Source organism: Lissotriton helveticus, chromosome 6, assembly GCF_964261635.1.
Source record: "Lissotriton helveticus chromosome 6, aLisHel1.1, whole genome shotgun sequence".
In the NCBI taxonomy this organism is placed as follows: Eukaryota; Metazoa; Chordata; class Amphibia; order Caudata; family Salamandridae; genus Lissotriton; species Lissotriton helveticus.
The window spans coordinates 873,836,376-873,862,866 of NC_136067.1; positions in this window are offsets into that span (position 1 = coordinate 873,836,376).

The window sequence follows — 26,491 nt, forward strand, 5'->3', positions numbered from 1 at the left end:
AGACAAGACTTGACAGACACCGCATTACCAGATCCAGACCTGACACTTTATGTGGATGGTTCATGTATGAGAACAAGCACAGGAGAGTTAGTGGCTGCATATGCAGTAACAACAGAAACTGATGTCATAGAAACACATCGTATTGACACCCTGTCAGCCCAAGCGGCAGAGCTCATTGCTCTGACCCAAGCTTGTATTCTAGCCAAGAACAAGAAAGTTAACATATACACAGATTCCCGTTATGCATTTGGAGTTGTACACGACTTCGGAGTCCTCTGGCAAGAACGAGGTTTTTTAACTTCACACGGTGCCAAGATCCAGCACGGTCCCCTCATTCAAGCTCTGTTAGAAGCAATACATTTGCCTACAGCAATAGCCATCATGAAGTGTAAAGCACATATTAAAGTCACTGACAACATTTCCCAGGGCAACGACCTGGCAGACCGAACCGCCAAGCTCACAGCACAGACTCACACACCTGACTTGACAAAGACAATAATCCCGACGCCTACTCATTGCATGACAGTTAAGGATCCCGCCCTAGATGTAATTGACATACAGACACATGCTACACCAGACGAAATCAGGAAATGGACTGAACTGGGAGGGATCCAGACAGAACAGGGATGGATGACGAAGGGAAAGGCCACATGGTTTCTCCCCGACTCTATGGTTCAGGTTATTATTACCACAGCACATAGTCCTGCACATTTAGGAGAGAAAGCCATGTTAGACAGTATTCAAAACCTTTGGTTCAATAAACATTTACGAGCAGCAGCAAAGCAGAAAGTGCGTACTTGCATGATCTGTTGTCAGTTCAACCCAGGTAAAAGCATTCCCGTAGAGCAAGGTGGATTTCATCCTCCCGATCACCCTTTTGAAGTCCTCCAGATGGATTATATCCAGATGGAACGTTGTCGAGGATTTAAATATGTCCTCGTAGTTGTCTGTGCACTTTCCCGTTGGACAGAAGCATATCCAGTCCCAGATTACACTGCTCCGACCACTGCCAAGCAGCTGGTACGTGAATTTTTCCCACGGTACGGTTTGCCCCGTGTCGTGTACTCAGATAACGGTCAGCCATTCTCGTCCGAGTTAATGAAACAGGTATCACTCCTGCTCGGCTATCAATGGAAGTTTCACTGTGTCCGACATCCCGAGGCAGCAGGTCTCGTGGAACGTCACAATCAGACTCTGAAAATTCGTCTCGCCAAGATTTGCAAAGAAAAGGGCGTAGACTGGATAGTTGCATTACCCGTTGCCCTCTTCTACATGAGGATGGTAGCGCATTCGAGAACAGGGCTATCCCCGTATGAGGTGGTCTTTGGCAGGCCACCGAATATGTGGGGGACTCCTCTGCCTAGAAAAATCACAGATGTTGACTGTAATATGCTGACAGATTACCTTGCCTCCTTGATGTCTGCACTACAATCATGTCGTTCACAGGTTGCTGCAGCCTTTCCCGACAACACCGATGTAAAGCCACATGGGATCATTCCGGGGAATCTTGTCCTCATTAGGAACTTTGATCGGAGGAGTCCGCTGGAGCCCCGTTGGCAGGAGCCGAAACTTGTCCCGCTAACCACGAGGACTGCAATCAAGGTCGAGGGCCGCAAAGGGTGGCTCCACTCCAGCCACGTCAAGATATTTCATGGACTGCTTCCAGTTACAGACTCTCAGCCCTCCCCCTCTAAGGACTGCCCAGATTTCAGTGACTCTAAACTTCCCCTGATAGAGAAAACTCCGTCCGAGGAGTATAAATCCAAACTGAGGTCTAGCAAGTCAGACAGTTTAATTGTTTAAGTCCTCCCCTAGGTGAATCGGTTAGACCTGATTCTGACATGTTCCCGCTAGACCCCGATAGAGAGAGAGATAGACAGACACAGCTCAAGAAATGTGAATATTGTAAATCTCTCCACAGTCACTGCATAGTGACATTATTGATTATGTTTTTTCTGAGTCTTATGATTATTGCTGCAAGTATACTGTTAAACTTGTACTACCCTATTTTCAAGCATACACATTCTTCTTCAAATGTTACTATCGAGCACACTTTCAGTGAATTACCCCCGCATGAATTGGCATACAGACTTGCGCTGCGCAACAATACATTCATTAGTATGTTACAACATTCCCATCAGACCAGCAATGCTACCAATTGTTGGATATGTGGCCGACTCCCCCCCTATCAGAAATACAAGGGAGTTCTGCCCCTCTTTCCATACCCGTTCACACACAATGGTTCCTGTGGTGCATGGTTTAGTTTAATAAATTCCTTAGATTCTGATTCCGTAGTTTACCAAGGCAATTGGGTATGGGGAAATCTGAACACTGTTCTGCACAAAGTATGTTTCCCTGACAAGGAGGGTCTTCCCAAAAGGACAGGGACCGATCTAGAAAACGAAGTATATGGATTAGGTAATTTTAATCAATCAATCAATCAATCAGGTCATTTGTAGAGCGCACTACTCACCCGTAGGGTCTCAAGGCGCTGGGAGGGGGGGGGTGCCGCTACTGCTCGAACAGCCAGGTCTTGAGCTTCTTCCTGAAGGAGAGGTGGTCTTGGGTCAGGCGCAGATTGGTCGGAAGTGAGTTCCAGGTCTTGGCGGCCAGGTAGGAGAAGGATCTTCCTCCTGTTGTCGCTCTTCGGATGCGGGGGACGGCGGCGAGGGCGTGGTTGGTTGATCTGAGGAGGCGCTTGGGAGTGTAGAAGTTGATCCGGTTGTTGAGGTAGCTCGGGCCTTGGTCGTGTAGGGCTTTGTGCGCGTGGGTGAGGAGCCGGAAGGTGATTCTCTTGTTGACCGGGAGCCAGTGCAGGTCTCTCAGGTGTCCGGAGATGTGGCTGCGTCGGGGGATGTCGAGGATGAGTCTCGCCGAGGCGTTCTGGATCCGCTGGAGTCTCTTCTGGAGTTTGGCAGTGGTTCCGGCGTAGAGGGCGTTGCCGTAGTCCAGTCGGCTGGTGACGAGGGCTTGGGTGACCGTCTTCCTCGTCTCGGTGGGGATCCACCGGAAGATCTTACGTAGCATGCGCAGGATGTTGAAGCATGACGAGGAGACGGCGTTGACTTGTCTGGTCATGGAGAGGGAGGAGTCCAGGATGAAGCCCAGGTTGCGTGCGTGGTCCGTCGGTTTGGGTGCGGTGCCCAGGGCGGGGGGCCACCAGGAGTCGTCCCAGGCGGAGGGCGTGGAGCCCAGGATGAGGACCTCCGTCTTGTCTGAGTTCAGTTTCAGGCGGCTGGTTGTCATCCATTCGGCTACGTCTCTCATCCCTTCGTGCAGGTTGGCTCTGGCGGTGGCGGGGTCGTTGGTCAGGGAGAGGATCAGCTGGGTGTCGTCGGCGTAGGAGATGATGTTCAGGTTGTGTTGGCGTGCGATGGCCGCGAGGGGGCTCATGTAGATGTTGAAGAGGGTTGGGCTCAGCGAGGATCCTTGGGGTACGCCGCAGATGACTTTGGTGGCCTCTGACTTGTACGGTGGTAGGCGGACTCTTTGTGTTCTTCCGTCGAGGAAGGAGGTGATCCAGTCCAGTGCCTTCTCCTGGATTCCGATGTTGCTGAGGCGCTGTACTAGGGTGCGGTGGCAGACAGTGTCAGTGACAGTTACACTTAACCTCATGATTCTGAATGTCGAGTCCGAAACCAAGCCAGACTTACCCTCTATGTCAGTATTACCTGTTAAAGGTGAATTATGTGTCAGAAAGAATGGTTCAGTACACCTAGGTCATAGCGAATGTACCACTGTAGTCAAATTCAGTGATAAAGGCAAATCTACATTCAAAGCTTCCCGTCATTCCTATTTTGTTTGTGGCCATACAGCATACATACGTTTACCCCTAGATTGGGATGGTACTTGTTACATTGCATTCCTTCTGCCACCTGTTTTTCTAGCCCCACCTGACTATCATAGGAACTCCCACCTAGTACATACTAGACACAAGAGAGAACTCCCGATTGTCGATTATACTGAAACGGCATGGGAGCAATATACAGATTTCAATAAAGGTTTCTTTCCCTACTTAGGTACTGTCTCGAATAGTAAACTGATACGTAGATTGACCAGAACCCTTGAAGCAGTAGTGAATGAAACTACTTCCGCCCTAGGCAATTTAACAGAGGAACAGTCTGCTATGAGACTTGTTGTCCTTCAAAATCGTCTTGTTCTTGACGTCATCTTGGCCGATAGGGGCGGAGCTTGTAGAGTCATCGGATCGAGTTGCTGTATTTTCATTCCACAAAACGCACCTTCAGTATATAAAGCCATTACCCGTCTTCACAAAATTGCTAGTCAGATACACCAGAATCCAGGCACCTGGACTTGGTCCGGTTGGTTCTGGAGCGTGTTATCCACTTGGGGATGGAAAGTCCTATCCTTCCTAGGGATAGCCCTTCTCATAGTATTCAGTTGTTGCCTATGTCTACAATGTGGGCCGACGATATGCGGTTTGTGCGCCACATCATGTATTCCCCATTCAAGTTCAAGTTCAAATTCCCGTCAGAAAAAGGAAGAGCAAATGATGTTATATGAACACATAGATGGATTAATGAAGATTGATATATCATGAAGGGTCCGTAGGGGACAAGGAGGGAATGAGGTAATATGAATTTTTATGCTCAATTGTGTCCCCCTACTACGTACCCCAACGGCTCCATGTATGTGCCTAAAGCGCATGTAAGTTCCCTCCATAACCCGCTATGAAGACGCAAATACATTTGCGTCCAACGTTAACATGTCCTCTTTCTAATCCGCCATGAATGGATCGATAATTCAGTTCCTAAGTGTGCCGTGCCACCGTCTTTACATGGTGCACTTTCATGTTTTCATGGCTCTGGCGAAGGCCCTGATTTCTGCCATCGAGCCTTTTTCCTGACTTCTGCCTCTGAAAACTGCAGCGAGGACCTGCATCTGCATCCCTGAACTTTGACTTACTCTCTACGCGGCAAGTGGTGCCCGGCTCTGCTTGACTGCCTGCCAAAACTGTATTCAGCCTTCAAGTTATCTGCTCCGCTCCTCGAAAATACATTCCTGTCTAGTAGTTTAGGTAAACATCCCCCCAGCTGCAGAGTAAAGGGCCCGGCTTTTCTATCTCCATGTACGTAATTCATAGCTCCTGTTGCCATGGTAGGCCCATAGCCCTCGCATTACACGTAGACACACATGCACGCATTAGCAGTCAGTATAGAATAGCCTCTGCCCGAGAGACCTTTTCTTTAGATAATACCGTTCTCCAAACACAAAATACCAGATATGATTTAGGAACAAGTTGATCTGACCCACCAGACTTCTGTCTCTAATCCTAGCGTTAAATGTCAAGTCCCCTTCACCCTCCAGTTCCACGTCAGTCACACGTCATGCTGCTGCGCGCGCATCTCTGCCATATATTTCTGCTGACACTGCAGGATTCTTCTAGGGATCCACCCACTTCTATGACTGAAATGCTGAAATATTTCTTCTTCTATGTGACGTTTCTGGCACCCACCTCCGTGTACACCCTTGTGCACGCCTTCTGATTACATATTGTTACGCACATGTTTCTTATCTTGTTTCTTTCAGCCGTTACGCCTTCTGAACCCATCACCACTGTAATGATATTATATATACTGCGTACTGTTAATAAATCATTGTACATGTCCATGATTCCCTTCCTGAACCCTCGTGGTGATGGATCATGCTACCTGGTTCGAACCAATTCCATTTTATGGAATAAAACCCCTTAAAACCCAGACGCCACGGACTCTGTGTCTCTTATTTTGATTGAGCTATTTTATTGAACTTTACCACATAGAAATTAGATATCAGGTAATTTAATTTACCACACGGGAAAGCCCACGCCACATTAGAGGGGCGGCAGGAATCCTGTCCACGGGGCGGAAATGAAGAAGTATTAAAGTCCGGCTCCTGTCCAGCAGCCCCATGACAGATCCCACCCCCGGGATTTACCCGATCGGGGGAAAGAGGAAAGCGAGACAAAAAGTCAGCGTTGCCCTGTTGCAAACCTTTCCGATGACGGACCTCCATCTGGAAAGGCTGGAGCGCTAGGAACCATCGGAGTATACGCTCGTTGTGTCCACGATTCCTTTGTAGCCAGGTCAACGGGGCATGGTCCGTATATAAGATAAAGGGTCTCCCCTCCAAATAGTACCTAAGCTTGTCAACCCCCCATCGAACCGCTAAACACTCCTTTTCGATGGTGGAATACGCCATTTCTCTGGGGAACAGCTTTCTACTGATGTAGAGGATGGGTTTTTCTATACCTTCGTTATTCTCCTATGAGAGAACAGCCCCGATCCCCACCCCAGAAGCGTCCGTTTGGAGTATAAAGGGTTTGCCAAAATCCGGTGACATCAAAACTGGGGCGGAAGTGAGGAAGGTTTTCAATGTGTGGAACGCTACCGATTCCTTATCAGAGGGGGCTGGCAATTTGGAAGATGAATGGTTCTTCTTGAGGAGATCTGTAAGTGGACTGGCTATTTCTGCAAATTGGCCGATAAACCGTCAATAATAGCCCACTAAACCCAAAAACGCTCTCAGGTCTCTTTTGGTTTTGGGATAGGGTACGTTCAGGATAGCTGTCACCTTTTCGGCTTGGGGTTCGATCAGACCGTCACCTAAGAGGTAGCCGAGATACTTCACCTTTCGAAATGCAACTCTTGATTTCTTTGCGTTAATGTGAAAGCCTGTATCCCGGAGACTAGTAAGGACCTTTTCAAGGTGTTCGAGGTGTTACGCCCAGGTTTTACTAAAGACGACGATATCGTCTAAATAGGCGGAAGAGTATTGACGGTGCGTGGACAGTACCGTGTTCATGGCCCTCTGAAATGTCGCCGGGGCGCCATGCAAACCAAATGGGAGCAAGGTAAAGTGGAAGTGCCCATGAGGAGTGGAGAAGGCAGTTTTCTCTTGATCCTCACGAGCTAGAGGAATTTGCCAATATCCCTTGGTGAGGTAAATAGTTGTGATGTAATGAGCCTCACCAAGACGTTCTAGCAACTCGTCCACTCTAGGAAGTGGGTATGCATCTTGCTTGGACACTCTGTTTACTGCACGGAAGTCAATGCAAAACCGAATGCTGCCATCCGGTTTTGGTACCAAAACCACTGGTGAAGACCAATTACTGTGTGAAGGTACTATCACCCCGGATCGTAACATTTGATCTATTTCATCCTTAAAGGCTTGTCTCCTAGCTTCGGGTATTTGATAGGGCGTTTGTTTCACCACTACCCCTGGGTCAGTGGGGACGGTATGTACCGCTATCTGGGTCTTTCCTGGCTGGTCTGAAAAGACATCCTTATACCGAAGCAAAAGGGAAAGGACGTCTTCCTTTTCTTGTTAAGTAAGGTCGGGGTTGACCGGGGTGTCGTGCACAGTGTGAGCGACCGTGTTGATAGCGTGAACAGCTTGTGGAGGTTTACCCAGCCACTTCTTCAAGATATTGATATTATACATTTGAGTTCTGTTTTTAGACAAACATAGAATATAGGTGGTTCTCCCTATCTTCTTGACTATCGGAAAGGGACCTTGCCATTCTTTTTTTTAATTTATGAATAGATGTGGGGAGTAAAACTAAGGCCCAGTCCCCAACATCCAACTCCCTCCGCTTTTTGCCCTTATTATAAAACACCTTTTGTTTTACCTGAGCTATGGCTAGATGGTCGTGGGCCAGGGTTCTCAGTTTATGGAGTCTGGATTGTAGTTGTCTGGTGTAATCTAACAGGGCTTCTGCCTCTTGTGCTCCTTCTTTTTCCCAGCTGTCCTTGGTTATTTCGGGTTTGGACCTTGGGCTACGTCCGAACAACAATTCGAACGGAGACGTACTTAGGCTGGCTTGTTTTTGACTACGGAGGACAAATAGAGCCAGGGGTAAAAGTTGATCCCAATTTTTACCATCCCCAGACAGAAGTTTTTTTAGAGTGAGTTTTAGGCTCCCATTGTAACGCTCTACCAACCCGTCTGTCTGAGGGTGGTATACTGAGGTTTTGATGTGGGTGATCCTAAGTTGTTGACAGACCTGCTTCATCAGTCTAGAGACAAAGGGAGTCCCCTGGTCGGTAATGATCTCCCGGGGAAAACCCATTCGGGAAAACACCTCAACCAACCGTTGAGCTAAGGCGGAGGAGGTAGCGGCCTGGAGGGGAAACGCCTCCGGATAACGGGTGGCGTAGTCAACCAACACCAACACGTATTGATGTCCTCTTGCCGACTTGGGTAAGGGACCTATCAGATCCATCCCCACCCTATCAAACGGTTTTCCAATAATGGGAAGGGGAGTCAGTGGTACGGCCGGGGGAACGTAGGGGTTACGTCTTTGACAAATCTGACATTCCTGGCAGTATCGCTGTACTTGTGCGTAAACCCCTGGCCAAAAGAAGTGTTGAAGGATGACCTGCCCTGTTTTCTCCGCTCCTGAATGTCCTGCTAACAGATGGGCATGTGCAAAAAATAGGATTTGGTCTCTGAAATCCGTAGGGACCAAAAGCTGGGGTACCCATCGGGTTTTGCTTGCCTATACAACAACCCGTTTTGTTCTATGAAAGTGGGGTAGGACCTAGTTACGGGATCCTGACCTGAACGAGCTGTTTGCCATGCATTGGTAAGACTAGCATCGTTTAACTGTGCTGTTCTAAAGTGTGTGTCCCTAGCCCAGGGTCCTGATGCAAGAAGGGCGTTGTTAGGAGACTGTTTAATAGCGTCTCTCATAAGAGAAAGGAACCCTGGATTATCAGTGCCTATAATGACTGGCTCAGGCAGATCTTCCAAGACCCCAACCACCACCTCTGTCGTAACTCCTGAGGTACTGCAAAGGGATATCTTGGCCAATGGGTACTCCTTGACATCCCCATGGACACACCGTATGTGAACAGTTTTCCCTGCCAGAATACAAGAAGGAGATACATATTCTTTTCTAACTACGGACTGTCGACACCCAGAGTCAAGCAGAGCCTTTGCTATTTTCCCACTGATGTCTACACTCACATAAAAAACTGGCCCTGTTTCCTGGGCATACAGGAGGGAACGGGGTGCGTAGCTCACGTCCATGGGTTCTTCTTCTTTCTCCTTTTTCTTCCTACAATAGCGTGCTATATTCCCCCATTCCCCACAGTCATAACAGGGTGGGCCTGAAGTCAGTGGTATCTCAGGCCTAGGGAGACGAGGACGCGGAGGTTCTACTGGAAGTTTTGTTGCTTTCTTCTCTTGTTTTCCAAGTATGTTGCGGTTGAGTTTTTCTGGTTCCTTTATGGGGGGGCGGCCCTGGGTGCGTGCATAGCTTGTAGCCATTTCTATGGCATGTTCAAGAGTTAGTCCAGCATGTTGTTTTAACCACCGCTGTGTCCCATAAGGCAGAGCCTCCAGGAACTGCTCGAGATAAATTTTATGCATGACTTCTTCCATACTCGAGTCTTGTGGTTTCAGCCACAAGTCAGCCGCTGCTTTTAATCGATAGAATAGCGTTTTGGGAAGATCTCCAGGGCTCCACCTTTCTTGTCGAAATTTCAACCTGTGTGTTTCTTCATCAACACCCAACCGGTCTAAGATGTACTGTTTCACGAGACCATAGGCAACAGTACCGTCTTTATTCACCATTTGATATGCTTCTTGCGCTTCTCCAGTTAAGAGGGGGGCAAGATAGAAGGGCCACCTATCCCCAGGCAAGGCACTTGCTCTAGCAGCCCTTTCAAAGTTCAGAAAAAAGGCTAAAGGATCTTCCCCTGAAACATACTTTTGCAGTGGAACGACAGTTCCTGGGGGAGGGGTGGTGGTTTTTGCTTGTCCCAGTACTGCCATTATATGGTGCTGTCCTTCAGCTAGTTTAATAAGGTTGTCGGCTTGATTTTGAATAGCTGATGTGAACGTGGCGCAGTCTGCTTCGGCTTGAGCAGACGTTTGTCCGATGGCCCACTCGAGCTTGTCTTGATTCTCCTTCATCTGCTGGATTAGGTTTTCCATCTTGTATCGGATGGCGGTTCGCTGCACCAAAGGCTCCTATCTGGCTCGCCAATTGTCGAGCATGCAGGTATGAGCTGGCTTATGAAGGACTCAGCACACTACTTTCACGGAGTTCAACAAGTGCTTTAATTGGTAGTCACCAAACACTGCGTTCAAAATGAAAGATAATCCTTCGTTCAGGAGAAACAAAAGGGAATATAACAGACACAGTCTCGTCTAGTATGGATGCCTCTCCTAAAGACAGTTTTACTCAGGAGTACGATGTCCTCGTTGTAGGTGTGGAGCTCCCAGGAAAGGATGCCAGGGCACAGCAGGAGTTATTCCCGGCATGAAAAGAAAAGAGAAATAAAGACCCGCGATTACTGGTAATTCTGGGGAACTTAACGTGAGAGAGGGGAGCGGGGAGTGAGGGATTCACAAGGGACCAGCACCAGATGTGACTTTCCGTAACGTGCAACTCTTGGAGCTATACGTGACAAAGGCTGCATGTGCTCGGGAGGTGAAGGACCATTCATAGCACGAAAGTCAGTCCCGTGACCTCCCTCAGTCCTCCCCTACCCCGTATCCGCCCGTGAAGCAAATAACCCCTTTAGCCGGTCCCGTACCTTGTTTAGCCTCACTTCTCCAGAAGTGCGGCGGGGCGGCTCGTGGGTACGTTGGCCTCCTGGCGTTCCTTCTCGGCTGGGCTGTCCGTCTTCTGCTCTCGCTTCGTGGCGCTGAATCTGTTCCAAACTGCTCGGCGTCTCCTCACTTGATCCTCGCCCGGCTTTCGCGCCGTCTTCTTCCTAGAGACAGGCTTTTACCTCTGCCTCGCTTTCTGATTGAGCATAAGTCGGTGACGTCACGGCTGAGGAGTCCTCCTCCGGGAAAGCCCAGGCCACATTAAAGGGCCCGCAGGAATCCTGTCCACGGGGCGGAAATGAAGAAGTATTAAAGTCCGGCTCCTGTCCAGCAGCCCTGTGACACGCGGTTTAGTAGGTCCTTGCAAGAAGACCCTCAGATCAGCGCCATCTTTAAGTAAAGATAAGTGTTGTTTTACTTCCTTTAGTGTAGACTTGTGTAGCCATTCAAGGCACAGTTTGCCTACACTGCATGTTGTTACTATTCCTGGATGCTGTCTATCTTGGATCTGGCCTAGTGAATGTGAACCCTTGTGTCTTATTCAGAAATCTATCTTGACAGTTGTTTATGTCTGTGGGCAAGATTAACCATTTTTTCTAATCTGGATCTGTTCTGTTGTGATGCAAAATAGTATTTACGTCGACCACCCCCTCTGAAGTGTTACTGCTATCAGGTGTAGGTGTAGGTATTGACTGTTTGTTTAAATCTTTTATCTTCGCTAACCCAAGACAAGATGTCTGTTGGATAGTGTCATTCAAAAACATTATTTGTTCTGGGATGATGCAGGCTCTAAATAAAGCTTCTAAACCCTGCACCTGCCAGTCTTTTGCGCCCCAGACAGTTTTTTTCTCAATGTTGTCTTTCCAAAAGTCGAAACCTAACGAAGACAGCTGAGCATAAAAGGCAGCAGAATAAATTTGCTTGGTATTTATCAACATACTTTTCATTCCTGTCCTATTAACATTTTTAAAGTAAAATGAATCTGGATTTTCAACATTAAAACCTGAAAAGTATGGACATTTGCCATAAAATGTTTTTGAGCTACCCTTTGGTGGTGTTGGACAATGTTCCCATTGGTTATATTTCAATATCTTTCTAGGATTTGCAGATTTGGTCAAGAAATGATGACCATAGTGATTTTATCAATACATTTGTTCATAATCTGATGAACCTTCTAAGTATTCATGATTTGTAAATACAGCAGACATTTGTAAGTCTGACACCATATTATTAACAGTCTCGAAGTCCCAATCATCAGAAAAGGTACTAGATGAAACAAAGTCATTCAAGGAAATCTTGAACTGGTGTGGAATCTTCAACAGCTCCGCTGGACCGAAAATGTCATAATCAGTTCTGTCCCAAGCTATACCACCTGGTATAGGAATGGCTGTGATGTTCACTGATGACAAGTCTCTTTTTTCACGATGAGATGATTTGGTTGGCTTGAGGAGTAAGTCGATGTTCTTACTTGTTATGTCCTTTTTAACATATCTTCCATTTATCAGCATTCCCAAAGTTATTACAAGAGTCAACCAAAGTAGATGAAAAAGTATACCCAACACAATCCAAAGTTCAATCCATGGTGAAACCAGATAAGTATTTTCCAGGTGATGAAAAAGTTCTGTTTCTTATTCTTTTAAAGTTCTTTTAACTGGCGTTGTTTCAGGTTTGCTGGGATCCTCGGAAGACGTATCAAAGTTAATAAAATAGTCAGAGGCTGTTGTGTCAATTGTAGGGACTGCTTCAGGATTCAGTGAAATTGCTGGAACCACTTGATCACTTGTTACATTTGTATAGTCAGATGCTATTTCATTGTAGATAGGCGTTTCTTGACAAACTGTTATTTGGGTCTGAAGAGGTACAAGTTCCATTGCTTTGTTGAATAGTCCTTCTTTTCGCACTGCAGATTCTTCAAAGGTGATGAGTTTCTCAGTTTGAACCTCTTGGATAGTAGCCAGATTAGGGTGTCTGCTACATCTTTGGAGTCCACTTGGCCTACTGCTTAAGATCGGCCACATGATGTGCTTTTACCAGGACGATGGACATGAACCTGTTCTCCTTTATACCAGCAAGGGGCGGCAGTAATACTGTTCTTGAACCTTGGATTGCTAGGACAGGTACTGGTTGTCTTTAGGAAGGCCCACATTCCTTCTTGTCTGTGATCTTTTCTCTGACTAGATCCCCAGTCTTTGGAATCCAGACAGGTCTTGCTGGGATGGATGGTTTTTCTTCAGTGTCCATTGGCTTCAGGAACACATTACTTTGGCTTTTTCTTATTTCATTTAAGTCCTGCAAAACAACCAAACGGTCTTTGATATCAAAGAGTTTTTGTTCTACCACTGAAGTCTGACAATCAAGATCCAAAATATTCATTCTGGTTCCAAAAAGGATTTCATATGGAGTAATTCCCCCTAGAGAACTTCTTGGCAGATTATTAAGACTACGTTGGACACTTATTAGATGTTTGACCCACCCATCACCCGAGCCTAATACCCTAGCTGTTATAGATTGCTTTATGTCCCGTTTTTTTCTCTCCACTATCGAATTTCCCTCAGGATGGAATGGACTAGAGTACCACAATGCAACGCCCAATTTGGCCTCGTCCTCCTTATAAGATCGAGAGCTAAACGCAGGACCCTGGTCAGAATGTAGCGTGCCGACTGCGTATCTGCCGATAAAGACTCGCAAATCTTTTATAACAGTCCAAGCGTCAGCCGAGCGCTGAGGCCACATCCAAATGAACCTTGGGCACAAATCCACTGCGAACACGATATATTTATAGTTACCATCCCTCTGTAAGGGACCGCAGTGATCCAGGTAAACGCAAGCTAATGGTTTGTCTGAAATTAACAGAGGCGTCTGCGCAGGACGTTTCACTGTAGAGACTTTCATCTTTTGGCAGATTTCACATTCCAAAACATAGTTTCTGGTTTGTTTCCTCCACCAGTATCTCTGTTTTAATAATGATACATACTGTGGCAGAAACACCTGCGTGTGCAGAGACGAGACCTTCATTTGCTGCTAAGATTAGTCCTAATCTATGTTCCATGTTTGGAATTACTCTATCCCCCACTCCAGGGATTCAAGCAAACTGAAAATTATTTGCATCAGTTATGTATGAGTTTTGGAGTGGAAAGCCTTTAGATAATGTTTTACCACTGTCTTTGCTTGAAGCATTGACAGCTTGCATTATTTCGCTATCTATTTTCATTTTTGAACGAGTGATTGCAGCTACAGAAGCCATTTGCACAGCTGCCTTGGCGGCTTCATCATCCAATGAATTCCCTGCAATGTGAACGCCATCACGTTGATGACTCAGTGTATGTATCATGTGAGCCTTTTGTAGTTCTTGTCGTAACTGAACTACTTGTTTCCAAAGCAATTTATGCTTGATTGTGCCACCTTTTGCATCTTTGTAACCGTTTTGAATCCAGTTTTGCAAGTATTCATTGTAAGATTGAACACAATAATACGAATCACACACTATGAGTTTGGGGAATTCGCAACCAGTATTTTCCAGCGCCATCTTGAATGCTTGTAGTTCAGCTCGCTGAGTTGTACAATCTCCTAGAGATTGCGTTTTAGTGACCATTGGTCAGAATTTACCATCGCGCCAGCGCACGCAGCACTATAAGCTATTTACCCCCGTAGCGGTTTGGGCTGATCCGTCAGTATAAATGATATATTCATACTGCTCTAGAGGCAGATTTTCAGTAGGCAGAGGACATTTTTGATCGTATTGTAGAAATGCTTGTGTTTTCAAATAAGGGTCAAAAACGTATTCAACGTCTGTTGCAGCGAAAGAATTAACCCATTGTAGCCATCTCGGATGTAAAGCTTTAGAATTCGGAATGCTCGCTTTTGTCACTGCCTCTAAGGCAGGTACAGGAGTAACGACCAATATGCGCTTACCCTGTGCGAGGGCTCTCTCTTTTGCTACTGCAGTTTGAACTGCTGTCAGAAATTTTTACAGTTGAAGTGAATTTCATTTCTGCTTGTGTGTACAAATGTGATTTGTTAAGCTATTGGTACCTTTTCTCCTTCATTAAAGGTTAAGTATGTGAATTTGCATTGTCCTGGAATGATTCGGATAACTAAGTTGCGTATGTTTACGCGTGTTTGTAAATGTTTTGTTGCTAACATGTCTGCAATGAACGCAAAATTTCGGTGTATTTTTGAGTCCAATTAACTGTTTTAAAATCAGGTTTGATTAATTCGTAGAGAGGTTTAACTCTTTCTGCGTAGTTTAGAATGTAAGTTCTTCCGAAATTCAGGAAACCTAGAATCAAGTGTAAGTATTTCTGTTTTTGGAGGTTGGAGCAGTGCACATTTCTCTAGAAAGTTTGCTGCCAGGCTTTTGCCTTCACTTGATAACTCGTATCTTAGAAAAAGGACGTTAAGGTGGGAAATTCTCGATTTCTTGAGATTTAATTTATACCCTTCAGAGGCGAAGCCAAGTATGATGGTGTTCACCTCGTTTAAATGCCTATCCAAGTCATCGTCTGTTAGATAGATGTCATCGACTTATGATAATGCCTCATCATCATAGGTTTGTAGTAACTCTGTTACTCTGGCTTAAAATAACCTTGGACTATTCTTGAATCCCTGAGAGAGACGACAGAAGCGTTTCTGTGTCCCCATAATTGAGAAAGCGGTCAAATACCTACTTTCTGGTGCAATTTTTCGACAGAAGAAACTGTTAGAAATATCTAATGTAGTTTTATATTTTTTACGCACAATGTTATTCATTAGTGCTGCACTATGTGTATTTTGTACTACAAAGGTTTTGCAGCAAGAGTTTAGATGTCTGTAATCCAATACTAGACGATATGTATTGTCTGGTTTGGAGACAGGAAAAAAAGGATTCTTCATTGACGAGGTGCATGTTTCAATCACCTCTTGATATTCAAGTTGATTTAATATCTCCCTGACCTGTTTTTTAGCTTCTTGCTTAACTGGATACTGTCTTTGTTCAGTTGGTAATTTTTAAATGGATTTTATGGTGAGGAGAATCCTCATCCCATTCTACATGATTTTTATATAACGCAGGAGCCTGTGCTACTGCCCATTACCTGGCATAGGTATATTTTAAATGAATTGGAATATGGTTGGAGAAAGCTGGCATAATGATTTCTTTGCCATGTGGGCACTCCCTGACAAATTCAGGTGGCCAGTCTTGTTCAGCTAGAAGAATGTCATAACCCTGAGAGAGTCGCTCCCAAAAGAATGCTCCTATTTTTCTTGATATGTCCCCCTTATTCCGGAGTGTTACTTCATATAACGTATGTGTGACACTAACCCTGGTATCTGCAGTTTCAACTTGGATGTACTCATTCAAGTCCACTGTCTCCAGATGATCCTTCAAGTTGTTGCGAGCTATGGTGACTTCTGCTGCGCTGTCCAACATCATTTGAGCCCATTCTCCGTTCTTGAGTTGTGTCCTCAAGATCCTCGGCATGTCTAATTTTTAGACCTGCTACTTTCTTTTTGGTGAATGGAGTTTTCTTATTTTTCTGAACGTGTTGATCGTCTTTGGACTTCACGCGTTCTTCCTTGTGTTCTGACCATCCTCTTCTTTCGGATTTCTGTGATGAAGTCTGAAAGGTACGAGAGGAACGTGTATCAGTATCTTGATATCTATCAGGTTTTCTCAAATTATCCCTATTCCTGAGGTTATACCTCCTTTCAGAGGGCTCCTTTTGAGCAGGCCTACCTCTGGATTGAGAACGCTTCTCTTTAGAAGTTTGTTTAGTGTTCTCCCACTTCTTTTTAGGAGGAGCAGGAGTGTTTTAAATAAATTACCTTTAACTATATGATTCAATTACATTTTGAATCTTACTAAGTAATTCATCATCTGACATTCCTTTAATGTCAGGGTCAGGTCTGTAGTTGGCTAAAGCTAGCAATGTTGCTCCTGGTCTACCTAGTGGACCAAGCCTGGTAATGTGATGTATATGTTTTAGGGTGCCTTTAAACCAGAGCGCATGCTCTTGGTATGTTAGTTGAATTTCAATATCCTCGAAAGGAATGTATTCCTCTTGTGGTTCATCTTCTTTGTAGAAGTGAAACATTCTGTTCCTGGATTTGCTTCAGGGAAGACTGTCTATGAATAGAATACCTCTGTCTAATGATATTCATGTGTTTCTATCACAAAAACTACCCTACCACCTCTTGCTGATAGGTAATTTCGTATGAGTTTTATAGTGATGGCTTTCCTTAAAGTTTCTGGAATGCTTATAGCATCATCGTCGGTCTCTTGGAAACCTGTAAAGTTTCAAACTTGTAATTCTGCATCTGCTGCCGCTCCACCGGTTGCGGTGTTGTCGCCGTTATTCGACATTGTTTAATGAAAGTTGCAGAGCAAGTTTCAAGGAAACAAAGATATGGTGGACAATATTTTGGAACACTGTATCCTTCACCATTGAACAACCAAAAACTAATACATAGGGTTTTCGTCCTACTCAGTTATGGCGGATATTATCCATTTACCCACTACAGACGTCTATTGGAGTATTACGGAAAAAGGGGGTCTCTGAGGAAAGCACGACGGAGTTACTTTAGTATCTAGCGTTAAATTAGTGCCTTACCAAATGTTCGGCGCCATGTAGTGTAGTTCCTATATTCCCAATAGGCTCTGCGCATTGGAATAATATATCCTATGGATTTGACGTAGGACTGAGGACAATTAGGTCTCTATCGAATATACTAAACTTGATTGTGTGTGTGCCAGCTAACTCAGAGGTCACTAGAAACTTTCTCGAATACACAAGAGGGGATTCGTTTCTGGCAACCGCATAAACATGACAACTTTGTTTCCCAAGAATATGAATATATCTCTCAGAGTCGCGGAAACAATAGATAAGTATTTCACTTAGTCAATCGTGCATGCTTCGTTTCTACAGAGTTGCAGAGAAATAGTGAGACGGGCGTTTTCAATAAAAAGGGTTTATTGAACAGTCATCTTTCTCATGCAAGAGAGGTGAACTGCTACAATTGGTATGCAGACTGCAAAGTATAATGCGTACAGCGTAAACAGTAATATGAAATAATACTGTAAGAGCACTGTATGGTCTGTAAGCCATATAAAAATACATACATAAATAACATTGACTAAAATACTCAACTGGTGCTTCTAAAATATGCCTACCCCAATGTACCTAACCTAAGTCTAGTACGAGGGAAGAAGTAAGTATTGTGTAGCATAGGTTTAGCTTTTTGCCAAGAAACTACCAAAGGTTTCTCTAGGTTCTAATCAGCTGCATACCTTGTTAGAATGAAAGAGGTCTGGTATCTCTGTCTCGGGACTCGATTTCCCAACACCCGCAAGGGGAGCCGGAAACACTGGAGCTGGATTCTCGGCAGGAGAAGGGCAGCTTCCTGATCAGTGCATCAGCTGGAGCGTCAGCTTCCTTCTGCACTTGCTGTAGCGAGCTGCGTCAGGCAAGTAGGTCTTCGAACTGCTCCAAACCACCGTATCTTGCTAGAGCAAGTTAAGGTATATTTATACCTTGAAGGTGTTTAGGTATGCCACAGTTTGATGTAAAGTCGGGCATATGAACGTCAGGAAATAACCCCTAGGGAATAGTTGTTCTTTGTAAAGTAACTGAGTTCTTGGACAAATCAATATTGAAGCACGGGGAAGTTTCCTAACTGCTTAAGCTGGTTTTCCAAGAAATCGTTGTGACGTTTGGTATGGGTGAAAGTAGCCATGCCCATATTTGGGTAGCAGGGGCTATGCCCAAATAAGGGCTTGATTTCTATGCCTATATAAGGGCAATATGAATTGTACCCATATAAGGGCATAAATCGGGAAAATTCACTCAGAGCTTAAAACGCCACACAACACCTTTCTGGTAATCTACTCAGTCACCAAGATATTCCACCTCTTTTTGCAATGATTTGAGTTGTTCCTCTGTCCCCCTAATTGTGGGTCTCAGGGCGCCAGGGTTGATTCTGAGTTTTCTACGAGTTCCTTTAGATTTTTTTGATCTTTTTGCAAGAGTCCCACCTCTATAGAAAGCGAATCTATTTTGGAGCCTAGGGTGGATTTGATGTCCAATATGGTTGCCATGATTGCGTAAAAGTGATCTGCATGATCGGATAAAGTTCCCTGGCATTGCCCCACTATGCGAGTTGTCTCCGATGATCTGTCTGCTGAGTGAGACGTGGTCCCCACTTGCACCTGAGACTTGTCTGGTTTAGTTCTGCCCATCTTAGTTGTAGGGAGGAAGGAGGAGGGGAGGGTCAGAAAGGAGGACAATCGGTTAGTGTTGAGGCGTTGTGGCTGCAGGGCACTGCAGGTTTGCTGTATGCAGTAGCAGTCGAGCGCCCCTGTATTCCAGAGGGGTGAGGGGAGGATGACTGCATCAGGTCTCTGCTCTGGACCGTAGATCCCCAGGTCTGTTATGTGTATTTTTTGCTTACAGCCGAGGTCCACCGGTTCCCAAACACAGACCAGATCCACCTCTCCTCCTGGAACAGCCACTTACCCCTGTTCGGTGTGGGCAGCGTGTTGTGCACACTTCTACAACACAGACAGAGAACCAGATTTCCCCTCCGCAATTTCAGGCGACGGTGTTATGTCTTCAGGCATATTACGCTGGGACAGCTCCAGGGTTCCAGTATGCAGGCCTGCCTCGTAGCACTAGTTGACCACTCCCAACACGCTATCAGTTCTTAGGGTCCTGGGTGGCTCCTACCGCTAATGGCTCAGGCCTGCCACAACGCGCTACTGATTCACAGGGCTTGTGGGGCAGCTTCTCTAATACAGGGCCCAGGGCTGCCGCAAAATGATGCCAGCACTGTGCGATTCTGTGTGGGTCCTTCTGTACAGGAGTCAGACCTGTCGCAACATGCCGCCAGTTTAGGACTGCTGCTGGCGTCCTCAGGACCTCAGCAGCAGTGACTCACCCGCTGGGCAGTTGACTCCCTGCTTACCGGTGGAGGCTCTTCTGCATCTGCGCCAACAGCGGGGGCGCTCCCCGCAGTCTCTATCCCCGGCACCTGGCTCCGGAATCGAGAGGTGAGGGTAGCCGAATCAGTGCGCTCCCCGCTCCCGGGCGCTTCAGGACTCCGCGATCAGGCCTCGCCGCCAGGTCCTGAGACAACCACACGGGCCTGCTCCGCTTGTCTCCCTCTTCGGTTGCAGCAAATTATTCTGGTCAGGCCAACAGTAACTCAGTGCTAGCTGCCCGTGTGTGGTTGGGACCTTGGGATTCACGGAGAATCAGTATTTTTCGGTGGGCCTAGAATGAGCAGTTTAGAACATAACTGCTCCGATCGCCATCTTGGCCACTCCCTCCCTGAAATTTCTGAGTCTTGATGCTTGGCTGGGTGCTCCTGTCATTGCTGTACTGCCTTGAGCTGGATCGTGGGGACTTTTGCCCTTTTCCGCATTGCCTTGGGTGTCGGCCTGGTTGGCTGCGGAGCCCTAGCCAGCCCTGGGCACTGTGCCACTTCCCCCTGCTGCCAATGCAGCTCCAGGCTGGGCACCTAGTGGCTTGGCCCCTCTACTTGTGCCACAATCTTTTGGGCCTTCTCTAGGTCATCATCCCCTGATAATATGGCCCAATTCCCAGCCGTAGGGGTCCACATACCAAACTTGGACAAGCACAGCAGCATGGCAGCCAAATTGGTCACTAAATCATGCTAACTAGGCTGACAAGACACTCACAATATATTCACAGCCCTGCTAGTACCTTTCTTGACATGCTCGGCCCCAGTGGCACAAGCCCCCTCACCTCCTCCACTGGTTCCCTTCCGTCAGGCCCTGAGGTCCCTGGTACCTCCTCTTCAAGTCTCTGGGGCAGGCTCTTGACCTTTGTTCCTAGCCTGCTTGCCCCTAGCCCTCTTAGCCACCGGCAGAAATGCTGCCTTAAGGGCCACCCCTGCCCACTTGGGCCTCTCCTCTGCTCCCCCTTGCCCACCCGCAGGAGGGCAGTTCCTCAATTCTGCCAAGGACTGGTCCATGGCATCCATCCTGCGCATCATAGCCTCCATGAGGTCCTCCATGCACGTGTGCTTTGCAAAGAAAACAATTTAGGATTCCTGCCCCACTGGGGCGGTCGTCAGGGTGTTGTCGGAGTGGCGAGTGGTGAAAGAGACCAATTAGCCGCTCCGCCACCCCTTTTAAAGGGGCAGGGGCTGGAGCAAACTACTCCCCGCTGTCACCAACCCCACCCCTTCCGGTGGGGACCGGTAACCCGCCATAGCCGCGGTGCACCAGAGGCCGGGGTCGCCTTGGCATTTTACTTGCCTCGGAAGTGTGGAAGGCTGAGTCAACCATGCCAAGATTCAAACTCGTGCATGGTGGATCTCTGTTAATGTAACAGCAATAGGCGTTCAACAAACCGAGGCATGCTGACACCTTGCAATCGGCCTTGTCTGGCGTTAGGTGGCAGTTGAAAGCAGTTTGTTCCACTGGAATTTTGCACTAATAGTGCCAAGCTGCACACTTTAGTGTTGATCCACACACCTGCCGTCTGAGGTGGCCAACTCGCACGTGAAAGACCAAATTTCACAAACTTTCCAACTTTGCTCATCCTTAGTAACTAGTACAACAAAAATGGGGTGACACTGTGTCCCTCAGAACCTGGGTATAAATTAGTAAACAAGAAGTGGTTCTGTCGGGTATGAGTCAATTTCTTTTCAGTACACTTAATGTCACATGTATCTTATTAGTACAATTTCTCAACCACGTGAACAGAGCAACTTAGCAAATACTAGAGGCTGTGACTCCAAAGTAGTATCTACTGTTTATGTTGTAACAGATTCAAATCATCCATTAATATTCACATCTGTAGTAGATCTAGGCTGCCAAGAGACAATACGATATATACAATTGTGAACAGTGTGACATATGTGCTCAGTGCTCCACAAGTGTACAATATATACAGTGATAAGGACTTTTATACAGAAGGGGGCAAATAGTTTTAGGTCAGACAAAACTGTTGAGACTAATGGCTCTGTTGGTTGATCATGCTCATAAATGTGTGTAGAGCCTTTGTCAAACTGGGCATTGTGTAATTGTCGTTGATGTTTCAACCCAAAGTGTGCTCCATTAGGTAGTCATGTTGAATCTTCATAAGGACAGGGCGGGGACGGGAATGACAGCCTATGGATTTTGGAGAAGCGGACATTAGACAAGTGGTGGTTTAGAGAATGGGAAGAGGAGCGGGAGGTGGAGGACTCACCCTAAGTAGGCCAGATGAAGTTCTGGCTACGTAAGCCTCAATGGGCATGCACCACTTGGAGGAATCAGGGGGCGACTGGGTGTTCGATTTCTAAAGGGTTAAGACATGAATATGATTAGTTAAGCACTTGAGGTAGCCGATACGAAAACGTGCGAAATAAATACATGCATGTGGGCAGGAAGCTGGGTGCCTTTCAGATGGTTGAGGGGACCCACCTGCTTAGTATATCATTTGAGTGAGGAAAAACCCTGCAGTGCAGGCTGACCGTGTGATTAGGCTCGTCGCTGATGTCTGTCCAGACCAGTCATGTGGAGCTAATGACTGTCTAAAACAGGTAGAGGCCAGGCGGATTAATGCGGGGACTCTCTGGTGCTCCATATAAGTGAGGAAAAAACTGGCAGTGTGATTATGAGCGTTACAGACGCCTGTCTGGACCGCGTTGGAATCAGTACTCTGTGTGTTCTCTGCAAGCTGCTCGTGTTAAGCAGTGCCTAGTTGTGTCAGAGTGAGAGCTGTGCCATCTAGGTTCAGGACGACAATGGTGAGACCGGGTGAGTAAAAGCCGTAACCTGTGGGGTCAGGACATTGAAAACGGGACCTTGTGAGCGAATCGTTAAGTGTCATAAAGGAAGAGAAGTGTTGTTTATAATATTCGGGGACGGTGCTCTCGGTAAATAGAGTCAGCAATTTGGGCAGTGTGTAGCAAACTCAGGGGCCCAGTTGGTGCACTGAATCGTCAGGCAATATATTCCCACAGGGACACTTACCTTAAGGTATATTGTGATGAATTAGTCAAGCAGGCAACCGCCCTGCGTTGTGGCAGCATCTAGTCAGCGAGTCTGTGTTCGGCTAACAGACTCATTGTATGCAGAACGTGAGCGCGGTGTCAACATGTATGTTCACCCAGACGGATTGCTAGGAGACGGAAAGAGGCCGTCTGATTGATAACAGAGGGGGGTGGATCCCTCTTTAATCTAGTTCATGTTGTTGGGCTGGGGCTGGGATTGGGCCGTTACAAAGCCCAGTTAAAAGTTAACATGTAAACTCACAGATAAAAACAAAGTTATTCATGGTGATAAATCCACAAATATCCCATAATGACAAGCTGCGTGATGCGATGCTGGTGCAACCAAACTCACAGATAAAACTAGTGAAGCATCCCCAATTTTATCAACATGACAAGACACGTGGTGCAGTGCTGATTTTTGGAAATGTAATGTGCCAAACAATAAAACAATAAAAGTTGTTACATTCATGGTTGTTACATTCATATCTCATAATGACAAGCTGTGTGATGCAGTGATAACATTGGGATAATCGACAGGCCAGACAAAAGTAATGACAAGCTACGTGATGCGGTGTTCACATTAGAGTATGTAACATGCCAAACAATGATAGTTATTATGGCGCTAACTTATGGATAAGCCAAACAAATAATGTTTTTTACGTAAATATCTCATAATGACTAGCTGCATTATGCGGTGCTCACATTCTGATATGTACCATGTCAAACAGTAATGGTTTTCCAAATGGAAGCAATTATCTTGGATGAAGGACATCTCTAACCTCCAGATTGGGTTATGGATAAGTGAAAAGTACATTCCTGAGTTTCAAGTGCTGGTTAAATGTATGGCACAGCATACATGACCAGTAGAGGGCTACATCATGATGGAAGCACCACATAAAAGCTGTGAATGTATATTCATAAGTGACATGCATATCTCATAGTTAGATGTGCTGTGATATTGTTGCTCGGCACACACGATTGCTATAGATTATTGCTGATGCTGGGGTTACCACAGGTTCAAGGCAAATGTGCAACCCGATGGGTTCTAACAATCAGGTGAAGCGGAGCTCTGACCTGTTGTGGCTAACCAGGCATGTCACAGGTGAGATAAGCCTATGTCTGAACCACTGTGGTTTGAGGTGTGAATTACAGGTTTAGAGTAGACCCATCTGTCTCGCTGTCTCTTCGTGTTTGTTAAGACCGTCTACCACAGAGTTCAAGGAATGTATCCATCTACACTCTTTGTAGTTCAGGGAAGTGGACAGTGACCCCCCTCTTGGCTGCGGGCATATTTTCTCAATTACTCTCAATATGATGCATCCTGAGGAATGGTTGTGGTGGTGAAATGTTCCACGAGTGGGCTCGCTGAACTTTGCATCTGACTCTGCTCATGTGTTGGTGTATCCTGGTCTTCACCTTCTGTGTGGTTTGCCCTGCATACTGTAAATTGCAAGGATAGAGGATGATGTAAATCACATTCGAGCTGTTGCAATTCGAGAATACTGGTAAGTTGTGTGACAGATTCTTGTGTGTGAATGTGGCCCCTTCAATGCTAAGCGGACAAGCTTTGCATGAACCACATTTGTAATGACCAGTTATGGGTGGAAGTCCCTGTTGAGTCCTCAAGTCAGGTACCTTGGGTGGCTCCAGATAAGCTTTGACCACATTATCTCTGACATTTCTGCCTCTCCTGAAGGCAAACAGTGGGTTCTCCGTAACATTCAGTTAGTTGGTGACCAGGTTCCAGTATTTGTTAACGATCTTCTTTATACCATTGCTTTTGGCATTGAAGGTGGTCACGCAGACAATGTTCTCAGTCTTTTTCTTTCTTTCTTTGGTTTGAAGCAGTTGATCACGGGGACAGTACCTAGCACGTTTCTTGGCGTGTTTCAGTAGTCCAATCGGGTAGCCTCGCTCTCTTAGGCGTGTTGTCAGGATTTCCGTTTCTCTAAAGTAGTCATTCCTTCTGGTGCAGGGTCTCCTGAGTCTGAGATATTACCCATAAGGTAAGTTATCCCTTAGATTGTGTGGATGGTGCAATTCGTATTTCAGGAGTGTGTTTCTTTCTGAGGGTTTCGGTATAGGTCACAGTACAGGAGGCCATCCTCAACCCGGAAAGTCAAATCAAGGAAATCGATAACTTTGTCGTTGTAGACCATCGTGAACTTGATGTCACTTGTTCTGTCATTTAGCCACTGCTCGAACTCTTTGAACTCCACCTCTGAGCCAGCCCAGAACATTATCACGTTGTCAATGTATCGTTTCCATACTAATATGGACTCGATGAATGGATTTGCATGGCTGTAGAGATATTCCTCCTCGTAATCGTCCATGAAGATGTTCGCCAGTCTCGGTGCGTATGTGGCTCCCATCGCCACGCCTTTGCATTGGAAGTAAAGCTGGTTCTTGAATATGAAGTCGTTTTTCTTCATCGCTATTTCCAGCATGTTAATCAGAAAGTCTGTGGGAATCCAATGTGGTCTTGGCCTCTTTTCCAGTGTGGATTGCACTACTTCTAGGGCCTTGGTCTGTGGTATTGACGTATAAAGGGAGGAGACCTCAAGTGTCACCAGTAGTTGTGTTCGGATATCAAACTGCTGGCCTTCTGATAGCTGGATAATGTGCATTGTGTCCCTCACGTACAATTTTGTCTCGTGATCCAAGGTTGTAGGAAATGGTTGATGAACTGATTGAGGGGATCCAAAACTAACCCACACCCAGAAACGATGGATCTCCCTGGTGGCTTCTCCAAGCGTTTGTGCACCTTGGGGAGGGTGTAAATGGTTGGGATTCTTGGGTCTTTTTTGTTCAAGAACTCCTTTTCTGATGGGCTCAAGAAGCCTTTGTTCAGTCCATCTTCCATGAGTTGCTCATTGAGGGACTTGATCTCCGCCGTGGGGTTCCTTGGTGTGGGGAGATAGCTCTCACATACTCCCAACTGTTGTGTGATTTCATCCATGTAGTCTGTGGTGTTTTGCACCACTACTGCTCCACCCTTGTCCACCGCCTTGATAATGATAGCATTGTTCTGGCGTAAGGTGTTCAAAGCAAGTTTTTCTTCCTCGCTGATGTTATGTTTTATGTACTGCCGGTCTTTGAGCAGCGCTATGGTTTCTTGGAGAACGACCTGTTCAAAGGCCAGTATTCTTTGGCTCATAATGTAAGCCCCTGGTGTGAAGGTGGATGTCGGTCTAAATGGTGTTGCAGACGTCGGTGGTTTGTAAATGTTTTTACTGAAGTAATATTTTAGTCTGATCTTTCTGAAGAATTTTTGCATCTCCAGTTTGATGGTGAAAGAGTCTGGCGTAGTCGTAGGGACACAAGAAAGCCCTTTACTCAGTATCTCCTTTTCAGAGGGTGTCACGTTGTAACTTGAAAGGTTGATAATGGGGTCCAAGGTGTCATTCAATCCCATGCCAACCTGGGGAGTGGGGTCCTGTGAGGGGATCAGGACAGACTCATCCTCGGGCCTACTGGTGACCAGGGTGGAGTTCAGTCCAATCACTGTCTCTGGAGTGGTGTTTTGCATGTCCTCTGTGGGGAGCACGGCAATTTCATTGGTGGGTCTACTGGGTGTGTTTCTGTGGTTAGACTCCAATCCTTGTATGTAAGCAGAGACACCTGTTGTGTACATGGTGTTTTCACTAGTCTGATGTGCATATTCTGACAGTGTGTGCTGCGCGATTGGAGTGGTGGGTGCGGGTGTTATCACCATCTGCACGTTTGCCTGTGTGTGGAGATTTCCTCATGTGTTTCTGAGGGGAAGAATCTTACCCGTGGAGTCCCTCGTTGTGTGTTCCTGCCCCTGTTCCATCCTCTTGGACAACACCAGTTCTGTTCGGTGCCACCACCCCTGTTTGGCTGGCGATAGCCCTCCCCTAAAAAATGCTGACTCTGATGTCCCTGTCCGCTGGTGGATGGTCTATCTGAATCTGAATCAGAGCCCCTG